Raw genomic sequence first — 17,249 nt, 5'->3', positions numbered from 1 at the left:
TTTGAAATCTCATAATATAATAATAAAACAGTCAGCCTGCCATTAAATTAGCTGAGAAAATTAATTCTTCAGAGGGTAAGTACAGTGCAAGTACAGTATCAGGTTATTGTTGGTTTTTGGGCATTATACTTTAAAGATTATGATGACAGAGCAAATGTTAGTAATGCTTTACTAATAGGAGTCTGGGCACATGCTATAGGTGGAGGCTGGACTCCGCACGTCTGTACAGGTGGAGATGGAAGTCATCCCTGGATACCAAACCCATTAACCCTGACTAACCTGAACAATCTCTGACAGCAGTCCTTTATGCTAACGTCATCATGCTAACATGCTCACAATGGCAATGCTAATGTGTTGATGTTTAGCAGGTGTAACATTTGCCATGTTTGTCATCTTAGTTTAGTATGTTAGCATGCAAAAATTAACTAATTAGCAGTAAATACAATGAACACCTGAGGCTTAATGAGGAATATCATTAGTTATGCAGTTGTTTTATCCTAAACCAAACTGAAATATTGACCTGATGATGGTGCTAGATGTCACTAAAGTCATTACAATTCATCCTGGGGGGACATGAATATCTGAACCAAATTTCAATCCATCTAATAGCTGTGGAGACCAAACTGCACGAATTAAATTATATTAATTTGCCAGACGCTTTTGTACAAAGTTAATTACAATAAGTGCATTCAAACCACATGGGAGCAAGACCATCCAAAACTGAAAACATGTTCAGTGTCACAGCATAAGTGCTTGAACATGTCTTTTTCCTCTGTTTTTTAGAGAAGTGAGACGTAAGTAAGTGCTAGCGAGGATTAGTGAGATGTAATCTGAAAAGGTGGGTTTTTGGCGTGCGACAGAAGAAGATGGGCAGTGACTCTGCTGTCTTCACTTCAGTGGGGATTTTATTTCACCATTGCAGAGCCAGAACAGAGAAGAGCTTTGACAGAGATGAGTGATGGGGCGGCCAAACGTCCAGAGGCAGAAGAGTGCAATAATCGGGCCAAAGTGTAAGTAAAAAGTGAAAATGTCAAGCTGGCACCGGAGGACAAGTCAAGGGATCATCAAAGTCTTTAGGATTCATCCTCTGGGGACCAAGAGTGTCTGTACAAAATTAAATGGCAATCCATCCAATAGTTGTTGAGATATTTCAATCTTGACCAAAGGACATTGCCATCTATATAGCAATGTTGCTAGTATGACTAAAAACATTAAATGAACACCGTTTTGCTCCCATAATTATTTATTTTATTATAATTTTTTAAATATTTTGCTGCTGTTGAGCAACTTTCTGATAAGCGATAGATCTTCATCAGGCACAAAACATTTCTACAAGCACATTATATCACGTACATATTAGAAAACGATTGGTCCAGCACCTGTTGAGCTGAAGAGCTTTTTTGAATTACCTTTATTTACTCTAAATATAACCATTGTCAATTTAATATGTAAACATGCCAATCTTAAGGCTTACTCCCAAACATTACCATCTTAATCTTGTGTCTAAATCTAACTTTGTGGTTTGATGGGTCACTCACCGCGCTTCTACCCATAACCCTGACAGAATCCATAATTTCACCTGCTGGATTCACGTGGTTTCACACAGACCGTAGACATCAAATCCCTCACATCAGCAGTGCCTGAGGCGAAATCCAGCCAAACACAAATCGCTGATGGACGAGGAATGACACGAAAGATGGATGATGCTTTAAAGAGAGGATGGTGTGTTGGAAGCCAAGCGGGTTACATCAAGAAGATGTCTCACAAAATGGAGAAAAAGCGTACCCTTGAGTTTGAGTGAATGAGCTTTTCATGTTTTTATGCTTTTAGTAAGTAAACCACCAAAAACCTTAGTGTGTCTTCTAAGAACACCTCACGCAGCATCCCCTCAGCTGTCTGACTGCAGTGAATTATGAACTGTATGAAAATGAGCAGATGTCCTTAAGATCCCTCACAATTATTCAAATTAGTTTTTTTTTGCTTGCAATGCATTCAAATTAGCCAATTATATGCAAAGTATGTAAGTCGAACGTATATCCCCCCCCCCCCCCTGCCGGCTGCTAAAACCTGCATAGTAAGCTGCAGCATTATTTGGTGTGCGTGGATCATAAGACAGTGTGGTGTGTGTGTGGATTGAGGAGTAGTAGGGAGCGCATTGGTCGGTGGGGAATGATCACATGACAGTGACAGCATGTGCGATTTAAAAGAAAGGAAAAGAGAGACTTGAGCATCAGATACGGGCTGATACGTGCGGAGGATCTGTCTTAACATCCGCTCACCTCTCTGCTCTGCCGCCTCTAGCAGGCTACTGAAAAGGGACAGCAGCTAAAATACGCTTCTTTTTTTTTTTTTTTTTTTTTTTTAAACGCTGTTCCACCTATGCGACAATAATTCCCTCCCTTCATCTTCTGCAAAATTAAAGCATTGACCTACCTTTGTTTCGTTCATCTTCACAGCGGTAAGGAGAGGATCTTTCATAATTCTCCACAAAGGTAAGAGAACTTTTTTTTTTTTTTAAAAAGCAGTCATTTCAGCAAAATTGTTATTGTTCCCTGGGTATAATCTCGCGTTGTTATACGTGATACGAACCCAATTAACAACTGCAATCAGGGATGTTTTTCTTGAAATATTTGGGGGGGGGGGGGGGGGAAAATCCCATGCATGCTGTGGCAGAGCATGTGCACCTGACAAAGGAGGAGACGATCATATATTCTAAGAGAAATCAGATTCAACTGTATATTGGATATATTGAAAGGTATTTTTTAATGATGTTTTTACAGGCTACATGATTACTTACAGTTACAGCAGCAGCCTAATTAATTAAACAAATCATGTGTGATTAATTTCGCCATTGCCATTAAATATAAAATCCCCATTTCCAATTAGGAATGTATATTAAATAACTTACTAAATATAGAAAAATACATTTGATCAAAATGCATTAACATGCAGAGGCAATCCTGATTTACAGTTTATTTTTGTTCTATTTTAGTTTGCTATGCAATTGCAGTAGATATTCTTTGATATGGCACAAGTGAGTTTAAAACTCAGACAACTTAACTCACTGCAGGGAAGCTTAGGAGCAAATATTGCTGATTCTTTATTTTTTTCTGTATCTGCATTTTTCCTTTTGCCAAATATTGTATATCCAATTAAGGGAACATTTTTGAAAAGGGCTTTTGTGTTGAAGTCTTCTGGTTTGAATCCCATCTGTGAAAATCTTGGAGGGGGAAATGAGACAATAGATGACCCACTCTCGCCATCAAACTGTAGTGCCTCTGAGCAAGGCATTCAACAACCGGTGCTGAGCAGCTCCTGTGTGAATATGTGTATCTGCGTGAATGTGCAGGGTGTCTGTGTCTGTTTGTCCATAAATGGAGGTGACTATTGTGGGGAGGATTTTATCCTTTGCCAGTACAGACACATGAAAGAGTGTCACAACACTCCAGTTCATCCTTTGATCTCTGTAGCGTTACAGCTGTTATTTTAGTAGTTTTCTGGCCGCCGGTTTGTTCAGAAAGTGAAGGAGAATGATGCAGTTGATTCGGTTTTGAGGTAATTGCTTCCATACAGTAGTCCATCTGGGGTACATGTGTCTCTTTGAATCCTAATGACAACCTGCACGGTCCTGGACAACCTGTACAACCCTAGACCTGGGTGTCCTGGATGCCCAGCAGGCTGCAGGCATTTATACCATAACCTTGCTGCACACTGGGCGGTCTGGTCGATCACCTTTGTTGAATGTCAAACATGCTCTCTTCCCCTTCCAACTTGCTTTTTACTTTTCAAAGTGTACCATGTCATTACAAATATGCCTTAAAACTTTGATCTTGACAGCTAAAATGAATAATCCATCTTCTCTGTAATATCCTGCTGACCCCTAAACCATTTTTTTGTAAGTGAAAATGAGGGTGGTATATTCCTTTTTAGTTCATGCACAATCACTGTAATTAAGCCTGCCAGTCAAATGGGTAAAAGGGTCAAGAGCGGCGTGAGAGTGCTTTATTCTGTCCAGAAAGGACGAATAATGTGTTGTTTGTATAGATTAGATCAGTGGATGAAACATGTATGACAGCTGCCTTGCTAGTAATGAGAAGGGTTAGACTTGTATTCCTTCAACACATGAGCTCTCACTGACTTACAAAACATAATTATTGAACAAACAAAAAGCTACATTAATGTAAGAATCAACAACATTTTACACAAGTAAATGTCAGTGGCACAGCTCGCTTTCCCACATTAAATCTAGACTCTGGTTTATCAAAGCTTTAACTTTTATATTTTCTGAAGAAGAGACATAAATAGTATAAAAGACATTGAGTGCCAAGTTGGCTTGGATTTTACTGACCACTTAGGAGCCATAAACCATTCCCTATAGTAATTGGCTGTAAGAATAGTTGAGAATCTATCATCTGTCTTTAATAGTGTTTAATACTTCCCTGACAAATAAAACATTTTCTCCCATGGTTATTAATACTCAAGTTATTTTAGTGTAGTGCAAACACTTTGCTCAAAATCTTTCTAAATCATTTGAATGTTCAAATAACGCATTATTTTGCAGGAAAGTGTAGTTTGTATGGCTATATAAATAGAATTTCAGTTCCAGATGGGGGTATTTAAAACAACAACTTGGATATTAAAGTGAGTCCTGAATTCACTGAGACTCAAATAGCTTGTTGCTTCATGGTCCATGTTGGGAATCTCCGGTTCCTCATGAAAGAAGGCCAATTAAAGTAACATCAAACCCAGATGGTCAAGTCACCACCTGAAAGTAACCACCACTAATGGTCCAGAGGATTCATGTAGCATTGAACTTTGTTCACACAGGCAGTGATGAATCAGCACGTCACCACAAGTCTGCTTTTCTTTATAGTTGAGTCATACGTTTTTTTTGCCCGTCACCATGTACCTTTTAGTTTTGCCCAAACCCTCCTAAGATCAACGTATTTGGCTTTGCAACTAAAAGATTATAAGGCATTAGAGGATTTGTCACACGCAGCTCAGCAAATGCTACAGCTGTTCCTGTGGCCTTAAATGCATCGATGAAACTGACCGCCAACTCTGCACTCAGATCAATTAACACTGAGGGAAATCATCCATTTTCATTCTCATACTGTGTGCCACAGTATGAGAATGAAAATGTGGGCATAGTACGTACAGTACGTACAATACGCACAGTACACACAAATTCAGAGCAAACAATTTTCAACTGTGAAGGCAAAGTGATTCATTTAAAAAAAAAAAACAACCCTTTTCTTTTTGAGCTTAAATTTGCCCTACTTTATGAAGCCTCTCTTTTGTTCTTCTTCTTAATGTAGCTGCAGCTACGTTGTTGCCCCTCTTTTGACATGTTTCTAATTTAAGTGGCATTTATAATATATTTCCAGTAATCCTTAAAGCTTTCAGTCTGTAGTTTCTCTTCAATTTTCAGGCAGTATCCTAATTTAACATTCACCTTGTGGACTTCTCATGTACCTCTGCACATTTTTACTGTAAACAGACTGCATTTATGCCCCAAGTCAGGCAGTTTTACACAATAAAATACTTTGCAATTATCCTTTGAATGACCCAGGGCCAGGAACTGTTTACACTTGTACCTTTATTGCTTATGTAAGAAATGCCAGTAACTAAGTGATATTACATTATATTCTTACAAATTTCTCACAGTGTTCTTCACATCTTGTTGACAGTACAGTAAATTAGCACTGAATCACATAATGTAGAAAACTGTTGGAGGATGTTCCTCTGTCCTTCAGTAGATAAGTTCAAGTTGACCATTTGTCTTTGAAAACTGATTAAAAACATCACACTGTCAGTCTGCCACTCTGGTGTTTATTAATTACACAGAAGGTTAAGGATACAGTTAACAAAGATCTAAATTTCAGGTGCTCAGAGGTCATAACTGATGCACCACCAGTCTGATTTTGATGAAATGGGGAGGAACTGGCTGCCTCTAGGGGTGCCTGCATTATTTATGAAGGATGCCTTGTTTGCTTGATTTGTCTTTTATTTTATTGTCATTATGATTGTACACATCTCTGCACTGTGACATGGAGTCAACCTAGGACTGCAAAACTTTACAGAAACATGGGGCAACATGAGGCAAAACTTTTATTACCCATTTCAAACAAATATTCTGCTACACAATCAACATTCAAAATCTTAAGCAGCTCATTGTAGGGTGTTTTTTTTTTAAATTTCTTCCATTTCTACATCTTCGACAACTATAACTTTGTATGTATGTTTTGCTGAATGTAGATGAAATGTGGATCTCAGGATACAGGTTCCAATTAGGAAAATCAAGAATAAGGACTAGACAGGGTTAGATTCTTCCTTTTTATGTGTGAACTTGAAGCAGAGAGTGTTTGTAAATCATGAATGCATTGACTCTATGTGTTCGTTGAATGTATTTAAAGTGCAAGACTGAATGTGTAGTAAAATGTATAGCATGCTACATGTACTGTACATGGGGGATTTAACAGATTATTATGTTGGACATGGCCTGTCAGATATTGTAATTGTCTCAGAACATGAATGAACATTGTGACCTATGTCCGATCACACGTCCACACACACACACACACACACACATAAATGTATACTCCTTTGCACATACTGACATCATTTTTGATTCTCAAGTCGACTCATGTTACATTTCATCAAAGAAAAACTCACAATTTGCCTCATTCTGTTGTACTGACATTGATTTTTACAAAGGATGAAAAGATGAAAGAGAAATTTTAGTATGTTAAGCCTATAAGCCATAGATGAGAGCCAAGTGAAAAATGGGGAAAACCGCACAGCTACCATTGTAAAGCTCCTGTAAATGTAAATAGCAAAACGTTGGTTTTCATGTCATGCCATGTTTGCATACATGCGCCCTCCTGCTGAGAGCATGAGCTTGTGTTGTTTTTAGTCCATTTATGCATTTGGCTAGCTACAGTAAGGCCAGACTTCATCTCTGTACTCTTGTGTAAAGATAAACAAAATAGTGAACAAAAGCAAAACAAATTACTGTTTACCTTACAGTCATGATTAATGAGTTTCCCCATTGATATTCCTGAAAGACACTCCAACTGCTGTACTGAAAGAGGATCAATGCTACTGTTGCACAGCAGGAAATCTATTGCTTAACAGCACTTTGCTAAAAAAAAATGTGAGCAGGCCAATTTATAGCTTTTTCTGCCACAGAAAAAGCTATAAATTGGCTATATTTACTATGTTGTTACTTGCAGAAAATAGCAAAACAGCGTATAATAATTTGTCAGCGTGATGCAATAGTTTGAAGTTTGATGTATCTAAATTTAATGGATTGAATCTGTTATTATATATGTTTTACCATGCACATCCAGTAGCATAATTATACAAATAATAAACATGGTTAGAAATGCAAGTAAGTAAGGAGAAAATTAGACTTTGTGGGAGCAGTATTTAAAGTTGTCAGTCTAAAAACTGTCGCCCACTATTCTCCATAATTACAGACACCTACACTTAATTGAGCCTAATAAGGTGTCTGAATGTGACTCCATTATGTCAGCCAGCTGTGCAGCTCTGTATGTCTCCTGACGCAGGTCTAGTGTTATCACAAATCACTAGTTTTCAGCCTGCAATCATTTAACCACAGCTGATGGCACCTCTAAAGGTAATAGCTTTATTTGTTCCCATTTTCACACAAAGGGCTCTCTTTCCACATTAAGGGTTATAGTTAACGTATTTCCACACAAGGAATTCAATAATAAAAGCTTAAAGTTTGATTCTGCTTTTGGTTATGTGATTCACAGTATGTTGATGTTTCTTTACTATAAGACACTTGTTTTTTGAAACATTATCACTGCTCAGTTCATCTATTTTCTCTTAATTTCCATGCCGTACAAATAACGCCGTGTAGATAAATCAACATGTAGGACAAGAAAAAAAACTTAAAAATACAACATTAATGGTGGTAGAAGGGCTGTCATCACTAACATTAATCAAATATATAACTCTAATCTCATCTTAAAAGACAACGACCAAAAAAGTCACAATTGCAGACATACCATTAAGATGTTGTTGCTCAAAATTGTTTTCTTCAAGTCTTTGAATCCTCTTTATGTCCCTATGTTGAACTGTTCCACTCTCAGTGAAACACTAATGCAGCTCCTTACAGTCTGTTGGTAGTACTATAAATCTCAGAAACAGAGGCTCTGAGCTATTATAAACAGGAAACTTGTTTGGTATTCTGTAGTGCTACCAGAGATCCCATTTCATGTAACAGCTTTATTGCCAGATGGAAGCACGAGAGCAGTCCGATCATTTCTAGCTTCCAGTAATAGTAAGGATGTTTTTGCCCGCATACGTAGGTAATGAATGCCTACTAGCCATCTTTGCACTCTCTCAAAGACAGGTCGGCGATAAGCTTTCCCAGAGGCACACTATTTGTTTTTCCTTGTGCCACTGATTTGTTCTTTGATTGCTTTTGTGACAATAGTTCACAGCAACATGAAATCCATTATCCCTCAGGTATCAGCACCTTGGCAGAGACAGAGCATGCTATCAAAAATTCCTCCACTTTCATTATATTCTCGTTTGCCCGGGCAAGACATACAGCACATTTTCACATTTTTCTGTGAGTTCAACAAATCCCGCAGTCTTCACATTCTCAGCTGTAAAATTACTGGATATGAGGTTTCGTTCTGAATTGCAGGAAGCCGAGTCATCCTTTCCTCTTTCCTCCTAAAGAGCATCAGCCCTGATGCTCAGAGAGAAAGTCAGATTTCAATTGAGAGACATTGTGTGAAGAGGTCTAGAGGAGCCGTACTCAGCATCTGTGAAACATGAGGTGCAGTAATTCATTAGTATAATACCTGAGACCTGGCGGCATTAACCTGCAGAGAGTGGTTGTGGGAAAGGTTAATTCTCAGCCATTGACCCCAAAGAAGGTCTCTTTTCTCAGTACTGTTGCTTTCTCATTAGTAGTGTGATTTGGCACAGAAGAAATTGAGAATAAAAAGACATAAAAAACATTCCAGTCAAACAATCATCCTGTATTACTAAATAATAGCAGCAAATTACTCTTGTCGTATCAATTCATCCGCACACGTTTGTGAAATATTTGATTCTACAAGCTTAGTCAGGACTACCTGCAGGACTTATTGGAGAACTACTCTGTAGCTGGCAAGCTAACTGCTAATATGCTAGCCAGCTGGTAACATGCTAGTGCCAGACAGTCACAATATGCTCTAACCTTCTTTCTTTTTTATCTATACTGGGCCATTTACTTCCCCCTGTGATTTTGTCCTCAGTGTCATACATTATTGTATTCAATAAATAGTTATTAAAGAGAATAAAAAAAGCAGACAGTTAGCAAGCTCATCAGCTCAGTTGCTAAGGGGGAAATAAGTTGTATGAATAAGAAGACATATTTGTGCCGTTGACTCCTGTCTCGTCACGGTCAGAAAACCTTTCCTCTTTTGTGATGCAGCATCTACTCCGACAGATGAGGTTAAAAGTGGATGAAACCACTCAGCTAATAAGTTATACGATAGCTTCCTCTGTTTTGGACTCCCTGGCTCTCTGTTCCCCTAAAGGTCAGGATTTCACCTTCATGAGTGAATCCAATGATCAATCAGTCAGTTTATTGAAATTAATTGAAACAATTTTGGAAATACTTGTGAATCCTATCAGACCTCTGTATGGCTCTAGCTTTCTATCTTAATTTCATCTTTAGTGGTTTGTCTTTTTGGTTCAATTTAGATTTTATCTGGCAGCTAGTGGAGCCTCTGTCTTACAATCCATTCACTTTTGGATGGTGTTTTTTCTTGTTACTTAATGCAGCAACCTGTAATAAACCTTTATGAGGCTTGTCCTATTCTTGTCATAAACTTGCAAGTTTTATTGAGATTATATCAAAGAGTTGTTGATGCTGTTCTGGATGCTGTAGTTTGTTGCTCTGTTGAAATGTACTGGGATAAATTGTAAAAATGCAATTATTAAGGGCTTATTGTAGGGCTGCTGTAGAGTACACTTTTGAATACAGTATGGAGATGAGATGAGGAAATGCTCTACCTGTCGTGCAGCTTATCACCATTTACAGATTCTCCTTATTAATATGTTCTTAGAATCTCAAATATTTTTCCTGTTAAGGTAAGACTCAGTGAGGTGCAAAATTCCACGGCACAAGAAGGATAGAAGAAAGGATAGCCTTCATTTGAGCTTCAGGGTGTTATTTCATGTAAAATAATAATAAATCAGTATCTTCTTCAGGAACGCTAAGGTGCAACAGAATTGAAATTGACAAATGTGACAAATTATGATAATGACTTCCCATTTATCTCTCATACATATCCTTGAATAATCATGTTTAGAACAATTTAAAATATGCATAATGGTTAGCATATCTAAATTGGTTATGAAACATAGGGTCACAGTAGGAGCCTTTAAATAACACAAACATTACCAGCCTCGGTTTATGTGCCAGAGCGTAGGATGACACATTCCTTATGGTCTATATTTGTAAAAACTGTCAAATCCACATGCATGCTGTACCAAGGCAGTGCACAGTAGACAAATGGATCACAGGGTCAACTGGTATTGTTTCAGTTATATCCCTTTTTACATATTTTAGCTGTGGGATGCAATGGGTAGCCTACCAGTTGCAGTACCTCTAATCACAGTAAAAAATAATCACTTCAGTGTATTCAGGGTTTTTATTATCAATCAATCAATCAATCAATCAATCAATTTTTATTTATATAGCGCCATATCACAACAAAAGTCATCTCAAGGCACTTTTCACATAGAGCAGGTCAAGACCGTACTCTTTAATTTACAGAGACCCAACAATTCCCCCATGAGCAAGCACTTGGCGACGGGTAGAAACCTCAAGCAGACCCCGGCTCTTGGTGGGCGGCCATCTGCTTTGACCGGTTGGGTTGAGAGAGAGAAAGAGAGAGGGAAAGGGGGAGGGGGGGACAGAAGAACAACAATCATAACAACAACAATAAGTATAAGTATCAATAGCCAGGGAAGGATGCCATCAGGACTGTGAATTATGAGTAGATCAAATCATTGAGATGTTGCATCTGATATCTTGGGATATATAAATTAACTTACCATACCATCCATACCGTTCTCATTGAAAATGACCAACTAAGTGTGTGTAGAGGAGCAGTTATGAGATGTTTTGAAGGTTTTGTAAATGTTTCTGTCCATGTACAGTATAGCAGTGCCAATGAAGCCAGAAACATTTTTCACATTCTTAAAGTGTAACTTAATTTGAGGCTGAAAAGCAGTGTTGTACTGCCCTCTCTGGTCAAAAACTTCAAGTTTGTTGCACCTGTGATCACACAGCATCACTGATGTCTCTGTTTACTTACTTTCTCACCTTAGAGTTCACTTCTGGAGGTCAGCAATAATACAATTTTCAGCCAAGCTGCTCTTTAAATCTTCATCAGTTGATTTTTTGGCCATTTGGAGGCAATGCAACAAGTTATAAACACAACTTATTGACATATTATCACCATATAAAGTAGTTGCAGCCAATGTGTTAGCAAACAGTACAATTCTTTTGGAGTCATGTTTGTACAAGGCCAATATTCACTCTACTTTTAGCTCGGGTTTGGGCTCCCTTCTCCACTCCTGAGAAAAATGTTTTGCTTTTAGCTGCTAAATGCTTCGATATATCCACCAGCCAGTCACTAACTTTGTCTGTCTTCTGATTGGTACTGGGTAGCAGCCTGTGCTGTTGGAAACTATGCGGAGAGCGATGAGACTAAACCAAAAAGACTGAACATGTGGGCCGTGAAACAAAACAATGAGCTGAAAGACACTAAAACTTTGCTGAGGTGAAATGCAAATTCTGGTGATAATTCTCTGTGAGTTGGTCACTATGTGACACTTTTCACATTACAGTAGTCATTTGATTAGTTGTTGATATGAACCAGTCAAAAGTTTGGACACACCTTCCTATTCACTTGAACGAGAAAGTGTGTCCAAACTGACTGGTACTGTATTTTTGTGCTTTAAAGTTGTAGTTGTAACTGTATATAACATTGTCATGCATCAGCATGCCAAAGAAGTCTGACACTCTTGATTTATTACTAGATAGATCCACTCCTTCATGCTGAGAGCTGTACAGTGTTAATCGATTAGGCAGGATCTCCTAAGTGAAAACCTTTGCAGCTTCTCTGGTCGTTAACCTGTTATGCGAATGGAGTATAGTCTCTTGTGCTGTGATTTCTGTGGAAGGGTGAGAAAGGGTAATGGACAACTCTGGAACTGTGGAAAGGTCAGGAGCCAGGAATGAGTTCACTGATAAGAGTCATAATGTGCTCTGGGGCTGATGGGCAATGTTGGCGGCACAATCCCTTCCATTAGTCATGCAGCATGAGGACTTTGAATCAGTCACCTCTGTAATTAAGTTGTGTAATGACAGACACCTCCATACACACCATTAAGAAAAAAAAAGACATCAAGTCCTTATTGGGGCACTTGATTGAAACCACTTACCTGTTTGCCACAAAGCCACCATAATTATTCATTTATACATTATTACCTTTATAGGTGGTTATTATTACCATAGGTGGTTGATAAAGCAGATAGTTCACATGTAATCAACCTTTCTGATTTCAAGGTAGGTTAACAAAAATATAAAGAAAAAGTATAGATGGACAATAACAAAGGCCTTAATTATGCAGCTAACCCTCTGAACAGGTGAGTTGTGTTTTTTTTGTTTGGTGACATCCTTAACATTAAATACATTTTTGAGGTCACATACTGTGTCTAGCTAACTGGAAAAATCTACAGTAACTAAAAAAAACAACAGAAGAAAGCACTCAGTAAACTTATTTCAGAGCTTACAATCATCCAATCAGTCTCCAATCAATTTACTTTAAGATTGCTTTTGCTGTAAATTTTCAAATAAAAGCTGCAGAGAAATGGGACGTTTAAAAAAACTGCAATCAACAGCTCATACATTTTTCATGTACGAGGGGGAACTGTTTTGCAAGAAGATCACATCAACAGGGAAACAAAAAATCACAGAATTCTGTTTGGTTGTTGATGACAATTACATTTGAGCCATGGAAAACTTGGCAACACAAAAGTATTTAGTGATTAAACCATATACAGTAAAGTCATATTTTGTATTTAAACAGTACTATGCAAAGGTTGTAGGCACTAAAAGGACGATGCTTTCAAAAATAATGCCATGAATAGTTTTTATTTATCAATTGTAACTTCATACCAAGTTCAATAAACAGGAAAAACATAAATGAAACCAATATCTGCTGTGACCATGCTGTGCCTTTAAAACAGCACCAGTTTTCTTGGTACACTTGCACACAGTTTTTCAAGGTACTTGGCAGGCAAGTTGTTCCAAACATTTTGGGGAACTTGCCACAGTTCTTCTCTGAGTTTAGGCTTATGAAGCCAGTACAAACAAGCAGGAGAGCAAGAACAACTTGCCCTGGCCGAGCTGACAACTATCTTGAGGCAGAAGATCAGGGGCCTGCGCCGGGCTGAGGGGCACTGGAAGCGTCACTGAGAAAGAGCAAAGAGAAGAGCTGCTTTCATTTCCAACCCCTTCCACTTCACCAAGCTTTTGGGCAAGAAATGCAGTGGCAAGCTGAGCTGCTCTGAAGAAGAAATGAACACCTACATCAGGAGGGTGTACAGCGACCCACGACAACACAAAGATGATGTTTTGCATTGTTAGACCCACCTGAGCCAAGCAAGCAGTTTGATGAATCAGAACAGAAGCGGAAAGAGGTGAAAGATGTGGTACACAAAGCAAAACCCAGCTGTGCACCAGGCCTTAGTGGCCTCCCATACAAGGTATATAAGAACTGCCCAAACCTAAGGGTCATCTGGAGAAGAGGCAGGATTGCAGAGCAGTAGAGAGTAGCTGAGGGAGTCTGGATTCCAAAAGAAGATGACTCATCAAGGTTAGACCTGTTCTGCATAATCTCCCTGCTGAGCATTGAAGCAAAGATCTTCCTCAGCATTATCTCAAACAAACTCAGCTCATACCTGGCAGATAACAACTACATTGACACTTCAATAAAAAAAGGAGGAATTGGGGGTATGTCTGGGCGTCTCAAACACACAGGAGTGGTGACACAGTTAATCAGAAAGGCCAGAGGAGAGAACAAGGGCAATCTGACTGTGCTGTGGCTTGACCTGCCCAACGCCTACGCTCCCTCCCTCACAAGCCAGTGCAACACACTTTGCTGATACATCATATACCAAGCAGAACCAGAGACCTCATCAGCAACTATTACAAGTTGAGTCGAAGTCGAAGTGGGGATAATAACTGGCTGCACCATTTCAGTCACCTTGTTTTAACTGGCGGTGTACATGCTCATACGATCAGCAGAACTGGAATGCAGAGGGCCTAAAATGAGATCTGGCCTATGTCAGCCTCCCATACAGGCTTACATGGATGATCCAAGTCACCACAAAGTTTGTACCAGGTGGACTGTGAATTCTTCAAGGTCTGGAGACACTAATGGACTGGGACAGAATGAGCTTCAAACCAGCCAAGTCAAGTGGTTGTTTCATTGCACTTCACCATGGCAGGAACAGCTATCCCCACCATCTCTGAGAAGCCTGTGAACAAGCCTCAGCAAAGTGTTCAACACCTCACTGAGAGATTCAACATCCATTCAGACTGCGTGTACAGAGCTACATGAGTGGCTGAAATCAGTGGACAGATCAGGCCTGCCGGGAAAGTTCAAAGCTTGGATATACCAGCATGCGATTCTCCCAAGAATCCTTTGGCCTCTCCCGGTGTATGAAGTGCCTGTCTCAACAGTAGAGGCTTTAGAAAGACAGGCAAGCTCCCAGCTTTGAGGATGGCTTGGGCTGCCAAAGTTCTTAACTAACATTGCACTCTGGCAACAGCAACAAACTCAAGCTTCCATTCAAACCCTTGGAAGAGGAATTCAAGGAAATGAGGAAGTACTGCAACACCAAGGAAGAACCCATAGGTGGCCAAAGCAGGAATTGAGGTCAGAATGGGCAAAAAATGGCAGGCAGCAGAAGAGGTCCAGCAGGTCAAAGCATGACTCTGCTGGTAGGCATGGTCACACGTGGCGGAGCTGGACTGAGATCATTCCCTGCTCCTCACATGAACACCAGCAGTCAGGAAAACCAGCACCTGGTACAGCAGGAGGCGAGGGGAGCCATGGAGGATATAGGAGCGTGCAGAGCTGTTGGCATGAAGAAGCAAGGAGCCAGGACAAAATGGGACGATGCTCTTGAAAGGAAAGTGACCTGGGCAGACCTGTGGAAGTCTATGCCCCACAGAGTAAAGTTCCTAATCCAGGCAGTGTATGACCAAGACCCAGCCCAGCTAACCTCCACACATAGGGCAAAACAGAGTCAAGAGCATGCCCACTGTACTCAGGACATGTAACACTCAAGCACATACTGAGTGGCTGCTCAAAAGCCCTAGTAGGCAGGAAATATTGCTAGCACCACGATCAGGTTCTGAAGGTCATTGCCCAAACCGTCAATGAAGGACTGGAGATGAACAGGCACACCCGTTCTTCCAAGCTCATCAACTTTGTCAGAGCTGGGGCACAAACACACCTGCCATTAGGAAATCTGCAGGAATCATGGCCTCAGCAAAAGAATGGAAGATGTCTGTGGCCCTGGAGACACAGCTAAACTTCCCCCAGCACATTACCAGCACCTTCCTACATCCTGATGTGGTTCTCTGGTCAGACCCCACCAAGCATGTCATCCTATTGGAGCTCACAGTATTGTGGGAGAAAAACCTGGATGAAGCCTATGAGAGAAAACTGGCCAAGCATGAAGATCGTATCAGCCAGTGCAGACAATCAGAATGGAAGGGGAAGTGTCTTCCGATAGAGGTTGGATGTTGGGGGTTTGCTTCCCATTCACTGGCCCTCAGCACACTGAGCATTGGAGGAAAAAAGAAGACAACAGCCATTCGTGAGACCACTAGCACAGCAGAAAAAGCCTCTACATGGTTATAGCTGAAGAGAGAACAACCCTGGGTGGACACAAGCAGGGGTCTGATCAGCCACTGGTGGATCGCTTGGGGGAAGGAGTATGATGTTGAAAGACCCGAAATTCCCGATGATTCCAGGAACATCACTGACGATGCGTCCAGCAGCATCAGAAGATGTTTTTTACTCACCACTGTGACAGGATTTTTCCTGTTGTAAGAAAAGATTTCCAGCCTAAATCAGAAACAAAATGACTGGAGACAGATATTTTATAGAGGGTGCATGTGCACATGGAGGTTCTGCCAAAGTCTCTGTAGTACAGTAATTAATGGCTTGTGTAGGAAGTAAGCCAGTGGTGTAAATCTAAGCCCTCTTTTTATATAAACCTCGACCTGACATAGTAACTGTAATAAAATGACAGAATGGAAGCTACATCCAGTCCAGGGCCAGACAGTCTAGTGATGCACCGTGATGATGATGTAATGAGAGATAGAAATTTAAGGTTGGAAGAGTCTGGACCTCAGTGCATCGCTTACAAGCCTGCGGGAGAAATGAGTCAGACCTCATGACGATGATGACCTGTTTGACATCCCACTGCATCCCCAGTGAAATGTCTCAGTTTCTCTTCATTTACTATTCCACTGGCTCAGAAATGCAGATTTTGAAATACTTTTACTCTTGAGGGCAATAAGTCACTGAGGTGATGTAAAGTTTTTTTGTTTCTTAAGTTTCTTGAGATAGACAAGACAGTGATAAAGCATATACACATATTTTGCCACTTTTTGAAAGAGTGAAAGAAGATTTCTACCTCCAAAATACATAATGCATTTATGCAGGGAACAGGCGACTCCATCCACAATTTAAACAGCCCACATGGGAAATCTGATTTAACAAGACAGGCAGCAAGGTTGCAATTGTAAACACGATAGCAGGAAATCTGATTAACATTAACATAAGCCAACATGGATGTTTAAATTGTGATTTGTGTATTAATGCAGTAGTCGCTTGTAATGATAATCTTTGGATATATTTATTTTTGTATAGTATCCACAATGTGTAAAAAGTAGCAGTAGTTAAACTCTGTTTTTTTGTGTACAACTAAAAAAAGAAACAATTGTACGTCATCTATAACCTCACTGCCACTCTCACCACATACAGTTACTTCTTATGCTCAGTCACACACAGCCATGCAGAGAGCATGCTGTTGTGAAATGTCAGCGAGATAAGCAACACTGCCTTGCTGCTCCCCAGAGTGCAAAGAGAGGAAAACACAATTACTGTAATGAGGAGTTAGTG

At 39.8% G+C, this 17,249-nt stretch overlaps 1 protein-coding gene and 1 pseudogene across 2 annotated transcripts in view; both read left to right on the top strand.

Moving 5' to 3' along the window:
- Positions 1 to 2,113: 2,113 nt before the first annotated feature.
- Positions 2,114 to 17,249, top strand: part of LOC122980436 (rap1 GTPase-activating protein 1-like) — a 93,406-nt gene continuing 78,270 nt past the window's right edge. The window contains exon 1 of one of the 2 annotated variants that reach the window (XM_044348460.1): positions 2,114 to 2,492. The gene's annotated coding sequence lies outside the window, so the exon portion shown is untranslated. The remainder of the gene's footprint in view (positions 2,493 to 17,249) is intronic. The other variant, XM_044348462.1, reaches the window with a different exon arrangement.
- On the top strand, positions 12,644 to 15,980 carry LOC122980527 (annotated as a pseudogene).

This window comes from Thunnus albacares, chromosome 4, assembly GCF_914725855.1.
Source record: "Thunnus albacares chromosome 4, fThuAlb1.1, whole genome shotgun sequence".
Classification (NCBI taxonomy): Eukaryota; Metazoa; Chordata; class Actinopteri; order Scombriformes; family Scombridae; genus Thunnus; species Thunnus albacares.
Note: the sequence above shows the minus strand (reverse complement) of the source record. Positions and strands in the feature narration are given on the sequence as shown.